This window comes from Bos indicus, chromosome 8 (assembly GCF_029378745.1).
Source record: "Bos indicus isolate NIAB-ARS_2022 breed Sahiwal x Tharparkar chromosome 8, NIAB-ARS_B.indTharparkar_mat_pri_1.0, whole genome shotgun sequence".
Taxonomy (NCBI): Eukaryota; Metazoa; Chordata; class Mammalia; order Artiodactyla; family Bovidae; genus Bos; species Bos indicus.
Window position 1 is genome coordinate 51,016,621 of NC_091767.1, and position 6,000 is coordinate 51,022,620.

The following is a 6,000-nucleotide window of genomic DNA, read 5'->3' on the forward strand; positions in this document are numbered from 1 at the left end:
CTGGATCACCAGGGAAGTCCCACAAATAATTGTTTACAGCAATTTAACATTCGAGGTGGGCAAGAAAAGATATGTATATGTTGCTGATGAAAAATGAGAGACTAGATTTTTCAAGAAATATGCTTATGCAGAGAAACTCTTTCCTACTCTTTAATGTTTAAATATCTTGTTTTTATAAACAAAGATTCAAGCTGCTATTGATCTAAGGGCCTCATGGAAAAAGGGAAAAGCAGGTAGAAACTTTAAGTAGACTCTTAATATCAGAGTCTACTTATAATCATCATCATTCTAGGATTTACAGGTTCTCCTTGGAATCCCTCCAGTAAGTCTGCTCTTTTTGAGTACTGTCTTCAACTCAGAACTAGCTAGTTTTGCTTCTGTTTTCTTTGTTCTATTAATAATACCTGGATTTAGGCTAAAGATACCATGGTTTGTCTTTAAATAATGGAACTAAAGATATGACTACTGTAAATAATTTCTTTGTACTTTAAGTGAATCTTTATATTTTAATCACAAGAGCCACTTCCAGTTGCAGTCTTCATATACACATAGTTTAATGCTCTTAATAGTTAATTTCAAACTAACTCAAACTATTACTCAGAATAAGTCATAGGTTATCCACCATACTGCTAGGAGTCACTATTTTTTTTCCAGAAGCACTAAAGTAGTCCCTATAAAGAAGTTTTCTCATTCTCTAAGCTCTAAATCATTTATTTTTTGTTGTCATTGTTGAGAACATTTCAAGTTAAAAACATAATTGAATTGACATTACTCTGTGCTTCCCCATCCATAAATCTTGGGCCAAGTGACCTTCTTGGCATCCCCATGCACATGTGTAAGGTACCAGTCAAGCAAATATACTCCTTTCAAAATTTAAGAAGAGTAATACATCTATTACTCCCCGCAAAAAGAAAAATGTGTCAAAGTAATGATGGGGGAAAAATAATAATTTGGGCTTCCTTACACTTATTTTACAGATTATTTCAGTGGTGGTAGTTTAGATTGCCTATGGTAGTGAAGGGAGGAGTACCACAGTATTTTCAGCCAAAAGGCCTGTAAAAGTCATCTGAAAGCCCTGCTAGTACCACGGATTTGTGCTTTCTCTGAGCACCTGCTACAAATAAGAAAGACACGTTCTACTGTTTCCTTTTTCTCTGTAGAAGTAGCCTCTAAAATCTTGTCCTGGTTTCACCACCTATATACCCCTTTCCTTTTCTGAAATTAATAAGTAATATTATTGGACTAATCTCCCATGGTGCTGGTGGTAAAGAACCCGCCTGCCAATGCAGGAGATATAAGAGATGCAGATTCGATCTCTGGTTGGGAAGATTCCCTGGAGAAGGAAAAGGCAACCCACTCCACTATTCTTGCCTGAAGAATACTTTGAACAGAGGAGCTTGGTGGGCTACAGTCCATAGGGTCGCAAAGAGTTGGACAGGACTGATGCAACTTAGCATAGTAGGTACTCACACACATTGGACTAATCTATTTGAATTAGCAGTCACTGTTGTACCTCATCCTGATTCATGGCTCTCCCTTTAAAAATTCTATTAGTCACTTGTAAGTTTTCCATTTATCTAACCTTTAATGAAGTATAGCTGTGGTCTACATTTACTCAAAGTTGTGAACCCTATTACAGCACTGTGGACAAATCCTAGGAACCTCTTAGAAATGCAGTATTTCAGGCTCACTTATTGAATTTGCATTTAAGCAATATTCCCTGGTGTTTCAAAGGTACATTAAAATTTGAAAAGCACTGCTTTAGAAACAACACAGAACATACCCACATACACATATGAATGCTTTTACTTAAGACAGATAGACTCTCTCTGAGAGCCTACATTAGGTGTCTACATTAGACTGCTCTCAGTGATATGAACAGAACACCCAACCAAAGCTAGCTTAAGTAATAATGACATTTACTATCTAAAATAACATGACGTTCCAAAGGTACATTAGCTCCAGATTGAGTTAGCCACATTATCAACCCAGTTCTTTCTGTCCTGGGGCTCTGCTTTTTCAACATGCCAGCTTAATTCCTCACAATCATCAGATGGTTGCCACAGTTCCAAGCATCACACTCAGATACTGCAAATTTAACAAAACCTGTTTCCTCCCATGTATATCTCTTTTCTACAATAGGGACACTTTCCTGGGAGCCACCCAGCAGAATTCCCAAAGTGCTTCACATTCCCATTTCTAAACTAATAATAGACAAAAGACAAAATTATCTGGACAGATTTCAACTAATTAATATTATCTTTATAATCCTGAAATATAATCAGGATTTTTGATATTGGCCTAAACCTATCAGGCCTCTCTTTTCTCTTATCAGTAAAGAAAGTCTTATAGTCTAAGCTAGGTGGGGATGGGGGTAGTTTGCTGCTAGGAAGGCAACTAATACTGAAACAGGAGGGAAGGGGTCAGGGCTCAACTTTTGAAAGAAGAACATAGCCCACAGACACAACATAAACCGATAAGAATCAAATGGGTCCCAGATGACAGACAAGTCAACTTCAGACTAAACCTTGATCCTCAATCAGCAAGCTAAATGACATACCCAGAAGCACCCTGACAGTTTCAAGGTCAACTGGAACTGGCCAAAAGACCAAAAAGTGGGCCATGGTCCCACTCCTGGAAATCTCTACCCCTTCCCCAAGATAGTTAGAATAATCCTCCATGAAATTACCCAGCCCATAAAAGCTAACAATGCCACATTTCCGGGCTGTTGCACTCACCCTCTGCAATGGCCCACACTTAGTCTGTGGAGTGTGTTTCCCTCTAAATAAATCCATTTCTGATCTTTCATTTGTTTCTCACTGAATTCTTTCTGCAATGAGACATCAGTACCTGAGCTTCATTAGGTCCTGAAACTAGGTTTTGATTGGGTTTTTGTCCCAGCCATGTGGATTAGAGTCCCAAACTGGATTTTGGTCAGGTTTGAGTCCCAGCCACGTGGGTTCAAGTCCCAATCTGAGGTAAACAGTTTCAATAATATCTTTATCTTCATGAAGGCAATGGCACCCCACTCCAGTACTCTTGCCGGGAAAATCCCATGGATGGAGGAGCCTGGTAGGCTGCAGTCCATGGGGTCGCTAGGAGTCGGACACAACTGAGCGACTTCACTTTCTCTTTTCACTTTCATGCATTGAAGAAGGAAATGGCAACCCACTCCAGTGTTCTTGCCTGGAGAATCCCAGGGACGGGGGAGCCTGGTGGGCTTCCGTCTACGGGGTCACACAGAGTCAGACATGACTGAAGTGACTTAGCATAGCATAAAGGTAGTGTAAGTATAACTTACACTCTAAGTATAAATAACTATGTATGTATAATTAATGTCTGGCTTTAGCTTCCTTTATGAACTCTATGCTGTATGCCAAATGAATTCTGGTATGTACTTTACTTGCCAATGGGGCTGGACTTGGCCTAGGTCAATAATTTAGTCTATTGCAACACTCCCTAATTTAATCTGCTAGCCTCCAGATTGCCCTCATATATGAGAGTGCCCAGATATATTAGAGACTTTAGATGATTTTTCTCTCAGTAAATTGTTTTCTTTTTCAAAAGTGTATTGATTATGTTGCTCTTCTGATTCAAATTCCTCAGTGAAGTTCCACTTCCTATTGAATGAAGTCTAACATCCTTTTCCTGTGGGCCACTGGGAGTCTTTCCAGTCATGTCCCATGAGTCCCCACCCATCCTGCACCTATCATCCTACAGAGAGCCACTCCTTCCCCTATGATCTCCGAGCTCCCCTTCCTCTGTTACTAAGCACCTCACACTTGTTTGTTATTAGTTGCTAAAATAATATGTAGTTCCCTGGCAGAATATGAAGTGATTTAAGTCACATACTTCTCCTGTTCTAGTGCTGTGTCTGGCACAGTGTAGGTAGTCTTGAAGCATATATACAGTAAGTGTTGACAAACTTCTGTGGACTCAAATAGTAAATATTTTCAGCTTTGCAGGTCATAGCCGTTCACTATTACTCAACTCCACTGTTACAGCATCCAGGCAACTACATAGAACATGTAAAGGAATAGGTCTGACTGTGTTCCAATAAAACTTTATTTAAAAAAACTGATGACTGGCTGGATTTTCTATGTCAAGATATACTTTTTTATTATGTTGTCACAAAAAAATACAGTATCATTCATTTTACTTAACAAACTTGTATGTGTATAGTCAACTAATAAACCATCTACAACAATATTTTGAAAGTTGAATAGTTAAAAAAAAAAGAGAATTGTCATGCGAGTGTATGTTCACGCAAGTGTATGTTCCTCAGTTCTTTATCTCATCACAACAAAGATTTGGAGCGATGGACATTAAAGCCCTCGGCGCGTCACAGCTCTTGAGTCTTGGACAAATCGTGTTATAGCTCTTAGGCAAATCAGTGTTACAGCTCTATTTTATTTAGAAGATAGCAGGAGAGAGAGAGAGAGAAAGAGTGAGAGAGTGTGTGAGAGACAGAAAGAGCTCATGCACGCAGGAGAGAGTCCGAGAGAAAGCGCTTTGGCTCCTCCTTTTATATGTTTTTTCCTCCACCTGGGCCTGCCCTATGCAAATTGGGCTTAGCCAGGAGTACTGTTTGTTCTGTTTGTTCTGCCTGAAGTCTTCACTCTGGTCCTCGGACCTTCCTTGTCTTTTAGCCACCGCTATTTTGGACTCCTTTTCCCTATTCTACCTACCTAACAGAATGATCTAGAGATAATATCTGAGGCCTACAAGGTGATGTGGAAAAATGGAAAAAGTAATTAATGGCAATACAGTTAGTACATTCTCCTCTTTCCCGCTTGGGTTTAGAACAGTTGAGCAGTAAGACAAAATAGAGGCAGATGGTGGTTCAATTTTCCCCCTTTTTACTGATTAAAGCCTACCTTGGATAATATATCATTACACAAGGGTCAAATGGACACTCTAACTCCATCCAGAATTAGTCAGACTTACTTGTATAGTCATAGCAGTATTGGACCAGGACAGCTTTTCCAACTGGGAAGGATTTTATGGCATGAGTAACAGAAAAGAAACTGTGTTTACTATTTGCCACTACTTTGTCTTATCTCATGGACAGAGAGGACTGGTAGGCTACAGTCTGTGTGGTCACCAGAGTCGGACGTGACTTAGCAACTTAACCTCTACCACCCAATGTAGGCACAGGGACTTTCCTGCTGGCTCAGTGATGAAGAATTCACCTGCCGATGCAGGAGATGCAGGCTCCATCCCTGGGTCAGGAAGATCCCCTGGGGAAGGAAATGACAAGCCACTCTAGTATTCTTGCCTGAGAAATCCCATGGACAGAGAAGCCTGGTGGGCTACAGTCCATGGGGTCACAAAAATGTCAGACATGACTTAGCTACTAAACAATGTAGGCACACACCTCCAGAGCAAAAGAATGGAATTCAAGGCATTTGGAGTCTATGCCTAGCTCACTGGGTGGCATTCCTCTGTATCTTCAATTCTGCAATTTGTAAAATACAATTGGCATGACATTGTTTGTTTGTTACATAACCATAATCAAAAAGGGGGGCAGTAGAATCCTCAAAGGGCTCCATGAGAGAGGCTCACCCCAAGAATTCAGGTCAGTGGAGCTCAAGGTGGGAGATCCCAGCAGTGGCCCCTGGGGCACTGGCCTTCTAGGGTGTAGCAGGTCCTCGCCCACCTCTTATATTCTGTGTTCTTAATGCTGCCCCTCTCAAGGCTAGCTAATCATCCAGTAGCTAACAACTCTTCTGAACCTTGCATATACAAACTGACCAATCCAGAATCCATTTTGCTCCTTCAACCATCTTTTTTTAAAAGCTTTTAATATTATGGAAAATTTCATATGCAAAATATGGAATATTATGCAAAATAATTCCCCATGAATCCATCAATTAGCTTCAAGAATTATCAACACATGGCCAATCTCATCTCATCTGCAACATTCTCTCAACCCTTCTCCATTTTTTCTTTTAATACAGTTGGTCCTTGATGGTTATTTACTTTAAATATAGCAGTATG